This window comes from Ceratotherium simum, chromosome 6 (assembly GCF_057802395.1).
Source record: "Ceratotherium simum simum isolate JZ-2026a chromosome 6, ASM5780239v1, whole genome shotgun sequence".
Taxonomy (NCBI): Eukaryota; Metazoa; Chordata; class Mammalia; order Perissodactyla; family Rhinocerotidae; genus Ceratotherium; species Ceratotherium simum.
Genome location: NC_141905.1, coordinates 16,019,172 through 16,037,575, shown reverse-complemented (window position 1 = coordinate 16,037,575; position 18,404 = coordinate 16,019,172). Strand labels below are relative to the sequence as shown.

At 38.7% G+C, this 18,404-nt stretch overlaps 1 protein-coding gene across 1 annotated transcript in view; it reads right to left on the bottom strand.

Moving 5' to 3' along the window:
* The window catches only part of LYST (lysosomal trafficking regulator), a 184,821-nt gene that overhangs the window by 166,257 nt on the left and 160 nt on the right, over positions 1-18,404 (bottom strand). The gene's annotated exons all lie outside the window — the stretch shown is intronic.

Sequence of the window (18,404 nt, the reverse complement as noted above, 5' to 3'; positions counted from 1 at the left end):
CTTATTATTCTTATTTCCACCCTTATTAGTCTGTGTGTAGATCATTCTTCATGTCAGAAAAGACAGAAACAAAATAGAAGCTGAGAAGTTTAACTTACTCTCTGTATTTGATTATAAGGACAGTTGGTTTAAAAGAATGTACTATTTGTTTTTTACATATAAAATGTAAAAGGTCAGCCTTAACCTTTTTCAGAACCTCAGCTCATTATTCTCCTAGGGTTTAGGTCCTCTTTTATATGAGATATATATATCTATATCTTTTTTTGTTTGTTTCATATCCCTCTTTCCTACGTCTGCACGTTATTTTTAAATCTGAGTTCATTTGGCCACTTTACCTCTCCCTTTTCTTCACATTTGATTTCCAATTGTTCACTAAAGACCCTGTCTATGGCCACCTTACAACCACCTTCCCTGCTGTGGCATCTTACCTATGTTTTCTTCGAAATTGAGGAACTCTGTATTTCTAATTCTCTATATCCCAGCTTTGCTTCATTTTCCTCTTCCTGTTTATTATTTATTCATTTGGCTATCATTTACTAAACACCCACTTCGTGCCAGGCACTAAGAATACAAAATGTAAAGTAATCTCAGTTTCTGCCCCCAAGAAGATCACATTATGGTGGCAAAGGCAAATAATACACAGGGTATTGTGTACTGAGAGGGGGAACTGAACCCAATTTGAGTGGTCAGGGAAGCTTCATGAAGGAGATAATCTTTGAGCAAAAGTTGAACAAGTAAAGGGAGAAAAGGAGGGAAGAAAGGCATTACAGACAGAAAGAGCAGCTCAAGTCAAGTTCCCGAGAGAATTACAATCAGCTTGGTGTCAAAATGCAAAATGAGAAGCAAGAAAACAAGGATGGAGAGAGTAGTGGCCAAGGATAAATAAAAGGATTTCCCGGTGGGTTGAGAGCTCAGCAGAGGCTGAAAACCATGACTTTCTGGTGGTATCAATTTTCTAGATATTTGAGATTCTCCAGCAGGATTCAGCTGCTTTGATCTAATAGTAGAGAATGCAGATTGTATCACTGATCTAGAAATGGGAGTTTTGGTGGGTGGAGGCAGCAGAAGCACAAGTGGAAAGGAATCACGGGTACAGGTCAGAGAACAATCCATATGGTCAAAAATGGGATACAGACTGGGTAGGAAAGAGAAAGAGGCCAGGCAAATGTTGATACACGAGGAGAAATATAGCTAATCAATCTCTATGAGATTGAAGAACAGAAAATGTGGCAATGAAGAATAAGGGAATTTTTAGATTTTGGAAACAGTTACAGATGATGACAACATCCAGAGTGTGACCCTGCAGGTAAGTGTCTGAAGTGAAGTGAAATTTAAGGTCACTGCAGTTAAGTAACCATGAGGCTAGTTTTTCGGACAACAGATCATTGTAAGCTCTTAAAATGAAAGCTCCTTGATGACAGGAATTTTGTCTGTTGCATTTACTGCTAAATCTATAGCATCTAGAATAGTACATGGCACATAGAAGGCATTCAGTCATTTGTTGAATTTGTTGAATGAATGACATGGCCTTTCTCTCAGGATTCCCATTATGTTCACTTATCTAATTAAGCCATCATAGTGAGTCAAAATTAGGCTCAGAGTCAGCTCCCTTGATTATTTCCCTTACGTTCTGGAAATGAAATGGTCAATAAAACAAGTCAATAGTGGTTCTGCTTTTACTGAGTGAGACTTCCCACAGACATTTGGATAACTGACTTTGATATCTTAGCTCTGCTCCGGTTCTGTGATTAATTTCCACAACCTATTATCCAAAACATCACAGAATTAAGCTACCACCCTCAGTCTTGTGGATTTTCACACATTTATCTTCTTCATATATAGTACTTCACCTGCCCCCTACACCAAGTCATTACTACATATAGTCTTCGCTTTCAGACATTTTTTTAATTGATGTTTTAATAGTTTACAACATTGTGAAATTTTTGATTGTACATTTTTGTTTGTCCATCACCATATACATGTCTCCCTTCACCCCTTCTGCCCACCTCCTACCCCCATTGCCCCTGGTAACCACAATACAGTTTTCTCTGTCCATGTATTGGTTTATATTCCACATATGAGTGAGATTAGACATTTTTTAATACCTTGCCACTTTTGCATTTTAGTCAGTGCTACCACTAACATTACATTTACCATTGAAAATAAAATCTAAAGCTTAACAATAGGGTAAGAAGTGCTCCCTAGGTCACCAAGTTTCCTCCTCAAAAACTATCAAATAGCCAGTGGCCATGGTGATAAGAAGAGAAGAATCCATTGTGCTACAGTTCCCTTTTCACTAATTCATTAATTCATTCATTAATTCAACCAATATTTATTATTTATTCAATAAATATTTCAAAAAATATTTACTAATCTGCTTACTCATTCTATTTTCGCTACTTTCTGAATCTGTTCTGAATAGTCAAATAGTCAGCATTGCGACAGTGGTGAAAACAAAGGCGGGAGATGGGGATTCTAGCAATTACTAGCCAGTCACAGAGAACTGTATGAAGTCTGGCTTCCTTTTCCGTAAAATGTCTAGCCCACAGAGTGGATACGTGGATCTTCACAGATTCTATAACATCAGTAAATAGTCTCGGTAAATGTTACAGTTCTTTTTAAATGCTCAGCACCAGCTGAACATATTAGAACAGAGAGCGACATCTGGAAGAAGAAAGAGATCACTGCAACCTCTCCTCACAGAACAGTTTTGGGGAAGCGCTGATGTTCTGCTTTATGATGATATAGTTTCCAAAGAGCCACTGAAAATAAAAGCAGGGAGCACCTGTATTTTTTTTTTTTTTTTTTGCCTTTTCCCTACCTTATAACTTCTACAGAAAAGAAGTAAAGAAAAAAGACAAGGGCCGGCCCTGTGGCTTGGTGGTTAAGTGCGCGCGCTGCGATGCTGGTGGCCCGGGTTCGGATCCCGGGTGCGCATCGAGGCACCACTTCTCCGTTCATCCTGAGGCCGAGTCCCGCATGCAGCAACTAGAAGGATGTGCAGCTACGACATACAACTATCCACTGGGGCTTTGGGGGGAAAAAAATAAAATAAATAAAATCTTTAAAAAAAAAAAAAAAAAAAAAAAAGAAAAAAGACAAGAAAAAAGGTTATAATAATGAACTTTATTCTTATAGCCTGATTAGAAAGCATACTTTTTCCTCATCAAACAGTAACACCTGAAGGACTCAATTTCTAATCTTTCACCAAATGCCAAAAATCCTGGTAAACTCCATTTCAAAGTAATACTATGTACTTGCCTAAGTTTCTTTATTACAATAGTATTAGAGAAATTACCGACGGAAAGAATATTTTTCAGAAACATATTATGTACCAAAAAAGGAGGAGACTGCTATAAATCAGAGAACTATTGTGAGAATAAAACAAAATAATGTACAAATAGTAAGTACTCAATGAATTCTGTTGAATCAGAATCTGCCACAATTTGAAGCAGTCTTCTTGAAAACAAAGATTGGTTGATACAGACTCTTAACTATGCTAAATCCCACCTCTCCAGAGTTCAATATATATTGATTATAGACTGATTAGTGACGTTCCCAAAGATTTCATATATTCTTTGCAACACATCACTAAAAAGCAAAAAACCTTAGGAGGAAAAAAAACACTGTTTATACCGCTTCATAAATGACATGAGTAAAGGAATGAACACAAATAAGTTAGAATCATACATTTTCACAATGGCAGAAACTTTAGACATCATGGTCTCCACTCCTACATTCTACAGGTGACAAAAAGTAAAGTCCAAGGTCCCATGGTTAGGTCCCATGACAGTTGTCTTGGAGTTATATGATATTTTTAGAGCTAACTAATTAGAACTAAAATAACCAAGTTTAGGAGACATAGCCTTTCTTCTTCTATTAGGTCAACTAAAAATTAGACAATGGGCAAAGAAGTTTCCTTAACACTAAATATTATCTGTAAATGTTATCCAGAACCTTTACTCAAGCCCACTAGATTGCAATATGTACACCTGGAAACAAGATTTAAAAATCTCTCTCTACAAACTTCTGTAACTATAACACCGAGCTATATGTTTGTAATGCAGGAAACTTGGATGGGGGAGGGGAGAAGAGACTATGACCTAACCTTGTTCAGATTAACAGAATTCTCTCTAAGGAATAAGCTAGTTAAGGCACATGAGCTGAATTAAATTATTCAATATTTAAGCAAGCAAATATCTGTTAGTCCAAGCTTTACCTTGTAAATTTTTGGTCATACTAGATGTGTTAAATAATAACCACTAGAATGATTCCCAACCACAGACTTAAAACAGAAAGTTCATTAGGATATTATTTAGATACCACATTTTTTTTATTAAATAAGCATCTTTACAACCTATGTTATAGTGGATAGTAAATATTCTCTTGAGAAAATTGAAGTAAAATTTGATAGTCATTGAATATGAAAAATTAAAATATATTTTAATGTGTGTTTTCATAAAATTCTTGGAATTTAAAATGCAGATTAGGGAGCCAGCCCTGATGGCCTAGTGGTTGAAGTTCAGCGCGCTCCACTTTGGCAGTCTGGGTTTGGTTCCCAGGCGTGGAACCACACCACCTGTTTGTCAGTAGCCCTGCTGTGGTGGTGGCTCACATAGAAAAACAAGAAGGACTTACAACTAGAATATACAACTATGTACTGGGGCTTTGGGGAGGGGAAAAAAAAAGAGAGAGGAAGATTGGCAACAGATGTTAGCTCAGGGTGAATCTTTCCCAGCAAAAAACAAAATAAAATAAAATGTGGATTAGGGAAGGATATGTCACCCTAACAAAGTTCTAAATTAAATAACAGAATGAGAGAATCCATAAAAACCACTTTAGCAATAAGACAAATGGTTTCACAAACTGAATACTTCCACAAGACAAATCACAATCCCGTAATTACTGATAATTCACCATACTTGGGGGGATGTTCAACTTTCATTGAACCAATTAACTTCAAAAGAAATTACAACAGTCGTTTAGATTATAGCAGTTTAGAGCTCAGGCCCTTCTTGACAAATACTGAACTTGATTTTCTGAATTCTGCATTAAAGAACATCCGATTGGAACATCCTTATGAAGCTTGGATTGTGGTCTCCAGCTCCTTAGACACTAATGTGGTATCACAAAGGAAATGTTGTTAAGGCTTTGAACTCCAGGCCGCATGGAGTCTGAGTCATACATGCTCCCATGGGAAAATGAATTCAGAGCTCCAACTTGAATTGCTAGCAACACATTTTGTCCCACTCTCCCCTAGTACCCTGCCTATCAGGCAAGGGGAGAAGGGATTCCCACGCCTCCAAGCCATTTGTGGTGGCTAAGAGAATCTAGAGAAGGGCGAGAAAAGTAGGGCAGCAGCATGTGAGGAAACGAGTAAGCCAGTTAAGCTTGATGAGGTAATCTCTGCACTTCCCCAAACCTTCTTCCCAGGGTTCTCTCACAATGCCACATTCAAATATATTGTAGTTTAACCAGCCCGGAGAAGAAGAACTCTGGATGTAAACACTTCATATAACATTGTCTGTAAGGGCAAATCATTTACGTTCTAAACAACCACCTTAGAAATGAACGTTTGGAACACAACCATTTATAAGTAACTGCCATACTCAAAACGAGGTTTTTTCAATTAACATTAAAGTAAGTAACAAGTTGATTGCCAGTAAAGAAAAACATTGCATTTTATGAATGATTTGATAATGAGAATCTATTCTAGAATCAACATTCAGAAAGTTACATGACCTTAGTACCTCCCTCAAAATTTTACAGATAAGAACTTAAGGCAGATGGAGGTTAAGAGATTTCCCAGAAGTCATAGGACTTCACAGCCAGGTCTTCAGATTCCTATCCAATATTCTTAACACTGCATGAAATTTTTGAGAGCCTTCTTGACGGCCAAACTATGTCTTTCCGAAAGCTATCTGTCAGAGCACGTTAGTGATGAGGTCTGGGACTAAGTGCAACTGTAATTAGGCAGTGATCCCGCCTCTCCGTCCTATGCTGTTTCATTCCTCCAGGCAATACAGCCTGCCACCCCAAATTTCTCAAGGTGCTCCACTGCTTCATGTTATCTTTTTCTATATATTTCCACATTTCTCATTTACATCACGAAGTAAGTGAATGGAAAAAAATTCTGCTCCTCCTAGAAAGAAGTATTTACATTTTAACAAGGAGTAACACCTTCAGCTCTAACTGGAATTGCAACATAAGAGTAGTAAAAGTTGGCTCGACTTAGATGTTCCATAATAAAAATGCAGGACTGTAATAATCCTTAACCAATAATATGGGGAAAAAACGGTTGTACTATTCCTACTTTTATTCTGTATTATGCATTTAGGCTAAGTCAAAGTACAAAACTGCGTTGAATGAAATATTTTCAATTTATGTAGAATTGTATGTGCTGTTCAAATAAAGAAACAATGAAAAAGGGCAGTGGTTTTGCTGGGGGGAGGGGGCGGTGCGGGGTGGGTTCTAAGATAGCAATGGCCCCAGAAAAGTGTACATACTATTTTTTTCATATTTCAGGAAGTTGACAAACATCAGCACCTGCTTCCCTCCCCCATTCCTCAAGCCCATGAAGTCTTGGTTAACATTCTCCATAGTAGTTGCCTTGAAACCTGTGACTGGCCCAGAGAGGAGAAGTCATCCTGACTCCTTGTATGATAAAACTGACCAGGAAATAAAGGAAACCCAGGCACAGTGTAGCAAGGCAGAATTTTAAAGGAAACTCCGAGGAAGTCACACCAAAATGTCTCAAACTTAAGCCCTTCAACAACCAGTTCATTTTCCCTAAAACAAACAAATTGGGCAACCAGATATCTCAGAAGAACCTATGTTTGATCCTGAGCACCGTAAAAAAAGGAAAATTCTGAGACACTGTGGTTATAGCGAGGCTGCACTAAAAGAAACTATGAAGGCCTATCCAGGTAAATCATCTCCCCTGGTTTTATATCCCTGCTAGAAGCAATGTGCTATAAGTTTTATACTGAATAGCTCATCCATCTTCAAAACAGATCTCTGGATTTTTAAAGAATAATGATGATGATGATGATGATAACAGCTAATAACTACAATGATTGATTACGACACATCAGGCACTATAGTCAGCACTCTACTATAGTAGTTGGTTTAATCCTGATAACAAGCTCATAAGTACAATTATATCCTTATTTGTCACATGTTGGAAACTGAAGCACAGTGAGGCTAGGCAATTGCTCATGGTCACAGAGCTACTAAGTGTCAGAGGCAGGATTCAGACCTAGGCAGTCTCACTGTATTCTGTATACAAATTTCTACTCTCCAAAGCAAACACTGACTCCTCCCTCCATCAAACCACCTCTTCCTTCCTCATTCCTATTTCAGTTAATGGCCTCTATCCAGTCACTCAGAAGAGAAACCAGAATAGAACTTCATCAGGGGCCTAGTCAATTCTTACTCTTGACAGTTTGCTGGCTCATCTCTGCATCTGCTCCTCACTAACTCTACGACCTTGGATACTCGATCTCCTCTCCCTAAGCCTCAGTTACCTATGAAACTGAGTTCCTAAGAGCACCTAAATTTGTTGTGAATATTAAAATTAAATGAGATAACTCATATAAAATGCATAGCACAGTGCATGGCAGATTTTAGGAAGATCAAGAAGTTTAGCTATTATAATCATCACCTTGAATCTCGTCCTTCTCCTCTAACCTTATGCCTAAGCACTCTCAGGCCCTCATTTTCTCTCTCACTTGCAATACCAACATCCTCTTAATTGGTCACTCTGCCTGGTCTATTTTCCATCCAATCCAAATACTACAACTGCTAAAAATGTCACTCACATTCCTTAAAATCATAAATGACACTCCAATTCCTGGGGAATAAGACTCCAACTCCTTATTATCATGCTACGCAATTCCCTCCACCATCTAACCTTTCTAATCTTTCAACACATCTCATAACACACTGTACTACCCCATAATTCCTCCTAAAGGTACACACTTTTTCAACAGGATTTCACTAATTTTTTTTTAATCATGTGCTGCTGCTACAGAAATTCCCATTAATCCATTAATCACCAATCAATTACTTTTCTACATGCCTCTATCTTAGGACTCATCGCATTGTATTACAGAATTGTACTGTTTCTTTCCAAGCTAGATTATACTTTCCTTAAGAAGGGAAATCAGGACTTATTTGCTAAAAAAAAAAAATCATTTGTGCCTAACACAGTGCCACAAATAGCAAAAGCTCAATAAACAAACACCAATTCATTTAATACTAACTTTGAAAACATTTTAAAGATTTTTTATTTATTTATTTTTTTCCCCTTAAAGCCCCAGTAGGTAGTTGTATGTCATAGCTGCACATCCTTCTAGTTGCTGTATGTGGGACGCGGCCTCGGCGTGGCCGGAGAAGCGGTGCGTCGGTGCGCGCCTGGGATGCGAACCCGGGCCGCCAGCAGCGGAGCGCGCGCACTTAACCGCTAGGCCATGGGGCCGGCCCTGAAAACATTTTAATATTCAAATTCCTTTAGGAAATCTTCCCACAGCTAAAGCTCTGAGAAATAAATAGGCACATTTACAAAAGGATCTCTCCATTCCACAGCAAGCACTTAAGGTGCTAAGGAAAATGCTACAGAAACACCTAAAAACCTTACCCAAAATTTTTTAATTAAAAACAAACAATTTCAGCAATAAAATCTTGGATGTTTATTTTCCCTAAGTTAAAGATTATAATTTAGAGTACACAGTTTAAAAGTTCTTCAAAATCAATTGTAGACATGATGGTTTTTCATACCTCCTAAAGAAACACTAAAAACACAGCTTGGAGCCTTATCCTAAATGTGAAATGAAAATAATAAAAATAATTTATATGGCAACACCATAATGATCAATAGGTTTTAATATATATTTTGGATAAGGTAAAAGATTCTGCAAAGTAAGTTTTAGAAATACTAAACACAGATATTTACAAGCTCTAAAGACACCCTGCAAGTGTAGACAGCACTGGTATCCTCTTATTCCTTCGTAATTCTTACAGACATAATGAAAATTAGCTCCCCTTCTAAAGAAAACAATTTAGCTGAGGCAGTCAATTATAGACAAATGTGTTTACTGTTGCAAAACATTTCACATCAAGAAAGATCACAGTGAGATCCAGCTGAGACCCGGTTGCTTAATCTATTGCTCTCTAACCATCCATGAAGATGGATAAATAGTAGGAGAGAAGGTCATAGGGATTGGGAACTGATAGAGAACAGAAATAAAAAAGGAGAACATATTAAACACTTTCTGAGAAAATGCATTTCAAATACAACATATACTTAATATTTTTTTCTACCACACTGGATTATCATCACAATTTAGTTTCTATCACTGTGGTCTAAATGCAGACACATGTAAAGAAAAAGGGTTAAAGTTATAAATGAATTACATACTAGAAACAAACACTATTGTTTCTATGGTGTATAGGGTATCTTTTGGCTATGAGATTACTTTCTTAAAATGATTTAAAATGTTCAGAGGTTGGTGGTATAGTAAAAAGCATAGTAGACTAAAACTCAAGAGACACAGTTTTCCGTTTTGCCTCAAACTCTCTTTAGGATCTCAGGCAAAGTGCTTAACCTTTCTGATCCCCATTCCTCTTATACAAATTAAACAAAACCAAAAACAAAACTAGATCATCGCTAAATATCTTTTAGGCTGTGAACTTTTATGACAGTACAACATTCAGAAAATAGTAATATAGTATAATAGTAAGCAACAAGATTAAGATTAAAATTACACATTCTAAATGTTTCCTTAAATTGTGCATAATCAGGTTTTATCAAAACTACCTTACTGAAATTCTACTTTTTAAAAATAAGGCATAGAGAAAATAAATATATTTCAGTAGTGTGGAATGTATGACTTAGAAATATTCCCCAAAATATTTAAATAAGGCTAATGGAGAAAAAAACTTCAAGAATAGTCATCAGCATTCCTGTCTTTGGAAGCATCATTAAGAGGAAATCCAGAAAATGGCAAAGGATTTTAATCTTTAATAAACTCTAAGTCATAATGCATTAAAGGTCCAATAAAGTCTAGATAAGCAAATATTAAAAAGTAGTAGAAGGGCAGGCTGATAGATATAAGCAGCTGTCCTACAGTTACACCAGTAAAACCTCCTTTTACCATTGGCCAGGATACAATGAATTTCACACTTCAATGAACGAATACCCACAAGCAATAACAATGAATGCATTTTATGAACTGATAAATATGTTTTGTTGCTCTTTCAAATAAGCTACATTATTATAATAAAAGAGGAAATCATTCTTACCATTGTTTTAATTTCACACTCATCCAAACTAAGTATAATAATTATGCTGTTGAAATAATATGTATGCAATTATGACTATTATTCTTCCATCTAAGGAACTAAAACAAGTGAACTACAGAACTAATAAAAATTCCATGGTAGCAAATCACAATCAGAGCAATCTTAAAGAGGAAAGAGAAAGTAAAAAATTAATACACTATTATTACACTTTAAAAGTTCATAATACTAAAATGACCATATAAATTTGATTTCACTTCTGCTAAAAAAATAGAAATTACTAAGAAAAAGTTAATTCAGCCAAGAATCAAATGCTACTACAACAGAAAATTTAGATATACTTAACCAGAAAATATTCCAAAGTACAAAGACACAGGTAACTTTAAAAAAGAGATAAGTACAAGAACAAATCCCTAGAAAATAGCAAACCATCCCAATAACAATCTTGGGGGTGGGACATGGTTAAACCATTCCCCTTAAAAAGGCTTAAAAGTAAAGAAAAACATAGAATCCTAGTTAGTGCACAGTCTAGATATCACTTTCCAATATTTCACCCAAATTAGGAATTCTCTCTCTCAATAAACACTTCCCACCCATTCCAGCTTCCGACAAATTGTAGTTATAATGAAGTTTGTCTTACTTGATTTAAAATGTAAATCCCTCTTACTTTCATTCTTTTGATTACAACAAAATTACTGACTAGACATTACCAGGAGGCATTGGTTGGATTTCCAGCTCCCTCCTAGTTTTTAACCCCTCATCCTCATTGGCTTCTCCACTGCCTAAATTTAAAAAGAAAAGAAAAAATATCCTGTTGACATCCTCCTCTTTCAAGATTACTCAAGGGTAGTCTATACCAGCAGTGGTCTTCTCACCTCACCTCACTTCTCTGTGCACTGCAGTCTGCCTTTTGCCCATACTCCTCTACCGAAACTACTCAGGCCATGATCAACAATAACCTTCTAATTGCCAAATCCAATCTAATGGACACGTTCCAGTCCTTATCTTATTTGACCTCTCTGAGGAACATGAAGCATATGAGACTATTAATCATTCATTTCTTAAATCTCTCCTCTCTCTTGACTTGTGAGATGCCAAATCTCTTTTGGTTTTCCTCCTACCCCTCTGACCACTCCTTCTCAGTCTCCTTGGCTGGATTCTTCTTTGCCAGCTCCTTCACACTGGTGAGCCTCTGCATTCTCTCCTCCTCCTCCGCACTTCCCTTTCTTTGTGTTCTTCTCCTCCTCACTTCCCTTTCTTTGTGTTCTCCTTTCACAACCTCATCCACTTGTAAGGTTTCAAGTATCACCTATATATGTTAATGGCTCCCAAATCTTCATCTAAAGATGAATCCAGAATTTCCTTCAAATCTCCAGACCCTTATTAAACAAGATGTACCCAGAACATTTCAGGGCAGTATCATGGGGCTAGAGAGAATAATCTTAGGATAACAAGCTCTATTCATGCCCCTCTAATTTAGGGCTCAATTCATTCGTTCTCAGCAGCCAAAACCTCTTTCCAAAGCGATAGCTCTTCTGGTTACCTATCACTGATATGACTAAACATCTCCATTTGCCTGGGACAGTCCTGGTTTATGCCTGTTTTCCCAGAGTAATTATTAATGAAATTCTTTCCATTTTCAAAATAACACCTGTTTGGTCAATAAATTAAATGATCACCCTACCTGCCCACCCATCCTTTCTGATTTTTCATGCAGTACTAGAGGAGTCCTTCTCCCTTCCTGGACTCTTTACTCCCTACCTTTAGAAACCCTAGTTCTATTGCTAGGAAACTTTCCCATATCCTCTACCTTCACACAGAGGGATCACTTCATCTCTTCCTCTTAATAAATCACCGTATACACCCAGATCCCAGGCCAGGAAGACAAGTCAGTATTATTCTGGTTTCCGAAGGTGACTTGGGCATCATTATTATCCCAGTTTATCCATGTTTAAGGCTATATTATAGCTATGTTTATAACTGTCACCTACCGACCTTTGAGTCATTCATTTCCATTTACTGAGAACTTTATTATACAACTCCTGTCTTCCTCTCCACACAAGATCTATTATTCTGGGGTCTCTATTATCTGTAATAAGAATTAATCCCAACACACTAGGATTTAGAGCTCTTTGACTTCATCTTCTTCAATGACCCCTACTTTGCAGAAGGCTAGCACAGTTTAGTAGTTGGGCATAAGGGCTTTGGGGCTAGAAAGACTCAGGTATTTTCTGGTTGTGTGTCTTGGGGAAAGTTACTTAACCTCACTGAGCCCCAGTTTCCTTTTTAAAATGGAGATCCTAATATGTGCCTCACTGGATAACTGTGAAAAATAAGTATGATAACCTATGGAAATCATTTAATATAGTGACTAGTAAAGTACTCAATAAATAGCTTTTATTAATATTACTATTGCTGTAATTAGCACTATTAATCTTGGCTACCCACCATCATCGGTCATACTCTGGCCCTTATCATCACCTGCAATTTTTCCAACTCCAGAATGTTAAATTTAGGACACTCACATCACATGTGCCTATTTTTCCATCTCGAGTACTCCTTTACCTCCTACAGCTTACTCACTGAGATTCTTCGCCTTCTTCATTCTCCGCATTCATCAGCCCCATCTTGGCCTGGCTTTCTTCCTTAATCAAGCAGGATACCTATGGATCAGCCCTTCAATTAGCAACCTCAATACCACTTTCAATTTCTTGACTTCATACCACCATCCTACCCAAGTTCTCCATCATACCTTCCCTTCCAATCCCCATCGAGGTTCAGCTTAACTATTTGCTTTCTGCAATGTCATGAGGAGCTGCTGGAGAAAACTGCTTAACCATTCTGACTGGCCTCTTTCTACATTTGTGATTTCAAGGGTGTTTATCACTATCAAGCAATTAGGTCACTTGTCCCTGGTCAAGTCCCTTTTCCAATCACAACAGTAACTTTTCTTTTCCCCTCAAACATACCCCCACCCATGCTCTTACTTCTCAATCTCAGCAGACGACTTTGCTTCACAGAGACAAGAGATGCCATCCTGGATATTTATCTATATTGTATTTATTTCCTATTTCCTTTTCTTTTTTAAATAGGAAGATGCATCACTGCTCTTCCTCAAGGTAACCCTTTCACCTATGCTCTTGTTCCCAACCCTTCCATTTCCTCTGAGATTATGTCTGATCACCTTCTGTCGCTTGTGGCTTCAATTTTCTTTCCTCTTCAACAGCCCCTTTCCCTCAGGCCACTAAAGTGTCCCTGACTTCCATCTTTAAAGAAAAAGAAATCTTCCCTGATCACATCTCCCCACTCAAGCTTCCACCCACTGTCCTCCCTTTCTTACCAAAAGTATTTGAAAGAATATATTTACTAAATGAATGAAGACTTTTTTATTTGGTTCAGACTTCTCTCCTGAGCTCCAGATCTATATATTTTTAAAAATTTAATTATGTCTGACTCAGTTCCAACAGAGAATACAACAACTATTTCCACCAAAGTGGTGTGAACTGATGAATTTCATGTCTCCAAACCTACTTCTCCACCTGTATTTTTTAAATTAAGATCAATTACCAGCATCACCATTCACAAGTAAGACAATCTAGAATCCTTAAAGCCCACTTTGATTCCTCCCTCATCTTTACCCCATATCTAAGCAAGTTCTTTCTAAAGTCTCCTACATCTGTCCTCTTTGTGTCTTCTCAGGGCTCCTCCTGTCGGGGCCCTCCTCATCTGACACTCTTAGGGATGTTGTGAGGGTTAAATGAAATAATAAATGGGAATGAACTCTGTAAGATGTGAGGTGTCTACAAAAATTATTTAATACTATTATATCTTTGGCAAAGTGAGCATGAGGTTAGCTCAATATGACTTGTTCTCAAAAAACCAATTCTGGGCCTCAGTAATGAGCGCTTTCTTTTCTAACCACAAATCATGAAGCATCTGTTTGGCAATCTGGTCTATAATTTTTCTAGGAATCAGTTTCAAGATGTTCAATGTATAGTTTCTGGGCTTCACCTCCCCCAAGCCCCTTTTTAAATTTAAAATATGCAATTCTTCAGGTTTCTGGCAAAATTCTTCTATTCTCTTTACTTTTTAAAAACCAGTGGCGGCAGTTGTATAAACATTTCTAAGTATGTGTAGTACTCTATCTTATCATTCATCTATTTCTTCCACTCATTTAAAGTGGCTAGAAGCTCTGTTATTTCCTCATCCATTTTGAGTTTCAATTTCAAAGAATCACATTTGAATGGAACAATGATTAGCCTTTTGGAAAAGTGTTTGATTCCTTTCTTGATTAATTAAGATGATCACAGTTTAAGCATTACTCTTTCATATTATTAGATAAGATTTTTCTTTCTTTGTTTTTTTTTTTTTTTCTTCCCAGCAGTTGGACCCGGAAAGCATTCAAAATTTCCAAATGTATCTCTCTCAATTACTATAAAACAAGGCCAGGAGAATTAAGAGGCACAAGGACAAACACTGGTGAGAAACAATAGCAAAAGAAAGTAGTGTCAAAGAGAATATAGTGTCTCCATCAACTCCAAGATCAGTTTATAATTAGTTATTAATCTGAGAGATTTTTATATACTTTCAAGATATATTTAGGTTGAAAATCCACTTAAAAATATTAGCTCATTACCTGGGTTCTTAATGGAAGGGGCAGACCTTAAATTCTAAGAGCCTGATATATTTTTGATACAAGTTTTACAGATCAAATTCTATTGCTCCAAATACTGTATAACTTGATGAAAAAGATCTCCATTTAACATGTGATGGCCCATTTATTTCAAGCCATCTTTAATGAAACGGAAGAATTAGGATAATCCCTGTATATTACTGACCTATTAGTAAAGTATTAAAAATAGAGGTCATTTCTATTTTAATTTCACAAATGGCCAAGTGAAGCCACATTTGATAACAAGATTTCTGAGGCTTAGAAAAGGTTCTTGAACTTAAGGCAGGCATCTAAACATAATTCAGAAAAAGATTAATCAGATGAAGGTGTTTAAGCTAAATACAGCAACAAACTAAAAAGGTACTCTGAAATTCTGGATTATATGGCTTTCTCTACAACTGACACTAACAAACAGATGTTCTGAGCAAGCAAATAAAAACAAAACTACATTTGGTCAAAAGAATGACTAGGTTGATCAAAAGAACTAAAAAGAGAATGAGCAGGAAAAAAGTTGGCAGTTTATGGGTGAAAATATTAAGTCTCTCTTTCCTTTTTTTTTTAATAATTTTATTTATTTTTCCCCCAAAGCTCCAGTAGATAGCTGCATGTCACAGTTGCACATCCTTCTAGTTGCTGTATGTGGGACACGGCCTCAGCATGGCCAGAGAAGCGGCGCGTCGGCATGTGCCGGGTTCCCAACCCGGGCCGCCAGCAGCGGAGAGCGCACACTCAACCACCAAGCCACTGGGCTGGCCCTTAAGTCTCTTTTATAGTCAAGATAATGTAAAGTGTCTTCAACACAAAGTCACTAGCGTTTACTACTACTAATCTCCACTTGGATGTCTAATATTATTGTTTCTAACCAACTCCTAACCTTTTCCTTACCAAACTGTTCTTCTCATAAACCTCACCTCAGTACACGTCTATCCCATCTTTCTACTTGCTCAGGACAAAATTCTGGTGTCTTTTAAATCTCCTGTTGACTCCACCCTCAATTTATCCACAAATCAACCACTCCACCAATTCTACTCTGGTCCAAGCTACATCATCTCTGGCCTGGACTACGGCAAGAGTCCACGAACTGATATCCCTGCTTCTGCTCCTGACCAACCCCACTCCGCCCCGCCCCGCCCCGCCCCAAAGTCTGTTCCCCATCCAGCCACCAGAGCAACCCTTTTAAAACGCAAGTCTGATTACATCCCTTCTCTATTCAAAAAGATGAGTCCCCTTCTCACTCAGAGTGGAAGCTCAAGTCCTTACAAAGGCCTACAAGGCCTCACGCAATCTGATTTCCCTTTCCCACTTACCTCTGACTTCATTTCTGCTAGGCTTACTTTGCTCACTCTACCACAGCCAAATTAGCTTCTCTGCTATCCTCAAACATGCCAAGTACACTTCTGCTTCGAAGCTTTTGCAAGTGCCTTTCCCTCTGCTTGAAGACTCTTCCCTAGAGATGTGCAGGGATTACCTTCTCATTTCCTTCTGGTCTTGGGCTCAAATGTCATCTCTCTAGGAAGTCTTCTCTGGCTACCTGTAGCTTAAATTGCAACCTTCTCTCCATTCCCTATCCTCTCTCTTCCCTGCTTTTTCTCTCTAGTCCTTAAAACTATCTGACATAGCACATACTGTATTGGTTTATTATCTGAGGTCCTTACTAGAATGTTAAGTTCCATGAAAGAGGGAATATTTATCTGTTTAGAAAAGTGTTTGGGACACAGTAGGTGCTCAATAAGTATTTATTAAATTTATACATGATTATATAATTTACAAATTGCTTTTACATAAATTAAATTACATAGTAAAGCATTTTCTTCTTATGACTCTCTTCTACAAATTCTCCAACCTTTGCAGTAACAATATGGATGACAGCAAAGAGCCATCAAAAAATGTTGCTGGCAGACTAGAAGGATGTGCAACTATGACATACAACTATCTACTGGTGCTTTGGGGAAAAAAGTGAGGAGGATTGGCAATAGATGTTAGCTCAGAGCCGGTCCTCCTCAGCAAAAAGAGGAGGATTAGCACGGATGTTAGCTCAGAGCTGATCTTCCTCAAAAAAAAAAACCAAAAAACAAAAAACTGTTGTTGGCGGCTGGCCGCGTGGCTTAGCGGTTGGGTGCGTGCGCTCCGCTGCTGGCGGCCAGGGTTCGGATCCCGGGCACGCACCGATGCACCGCTTCTCCTGCCATGCTGAGGCCGCATCCCACATACAGCAACTAGAAGGATGTGCAGCTATGACATACAACTATCTACTGGGGCTTTGGGGGGAAAAATAAATAAATAAAGTTAAAAAAAAAAACTAAAAAGTGTTGCTGGCTACTTGCAAAGCTCTTTAAAACAGACACTCTATATTAATTAACTACATCTATAACATGAAAGCTCCGAGTCAACATCTTTATTAGCATAAGGTTTCTGGGTGTGGAAGTTTAAAGTAACAGAGCATAATAGCCAAGAATCATCAAGAAGAAAAGCCCAATTCAGTTTGTCCTATCAATCTGTTAAAGAAACCCTAGGGAAAATGAGAGCTGAATTCAACATTCAAGAAAACGTTGGTCCGAATTCAACACCAATGTATTCAACACAAGATTCAACACCCTTAAAATTTTCTATCTGCTTAAAATAAATCTCATCAACTACCAAGCGCTGTCACTGGGTGTGTTATGGTCTGCAGAGCATACAGGGAATGTTTTGTTTTGTTTTGTTTTGTTTAAGCGGATAATAATCAGGGATAGGAAGCGTTTCTTAAATCCTCTGAGCTTATCCCCTCCACCACTAAACAACCCGTTGGCCTCCACACTGTGGTGCCGGGGTCTTCCTGGGTCATTTCCTACACAGTTTAATCCCACCAGAGGCGAAGGGGCATCTCAGCTCAGCCTCCAATGATGACCAGGACAGACGGCAGTTGTCTCAAAGGACCCTCTGGAGAGTCTCTCGCCTGGCCAAAGGGTGTCCCAGGCAGGAGGCAAAACGCAGCGGACCAAGGCGCACGGGGGACATGACAGACGGGCGAGCACCTCGGGACAAGAGTGCAAGGAGCCATCGCAAGGGTGGTGGCGCGGAAAGCTGTCAACTCTAGACGTCCAGCCGCTAGCCTGGCCCCGGTCGGGGCGGAGGTAGGGCCCCGGCACAGGATAATAAATACACTGAAGACAGCAGCAAATCGCCGCCAGCCTGCTCGACCTCCGCCCCCCGTGCGCGGGGGCCCAAAGTTAGTGGCGGGTGGCCGCGCGGCCGCCGAAAAGGTCCGGAGGGGCCAGACGGAACTCTGCCTGTCGTTCAGCTGCTGTCAAGGGCGGCCCGCGCCGCGGGGAGACGTCCGGGAGCCGGAGAAGAAGCTCCGGGCCAGGCGTCGGGCCGAGCGCCCCGCGCCCTCAGCCAGGCAGCCCCGACCCCCAGCCCGGGCTGACTGCCAACACCCCACACCGCCTTCCCT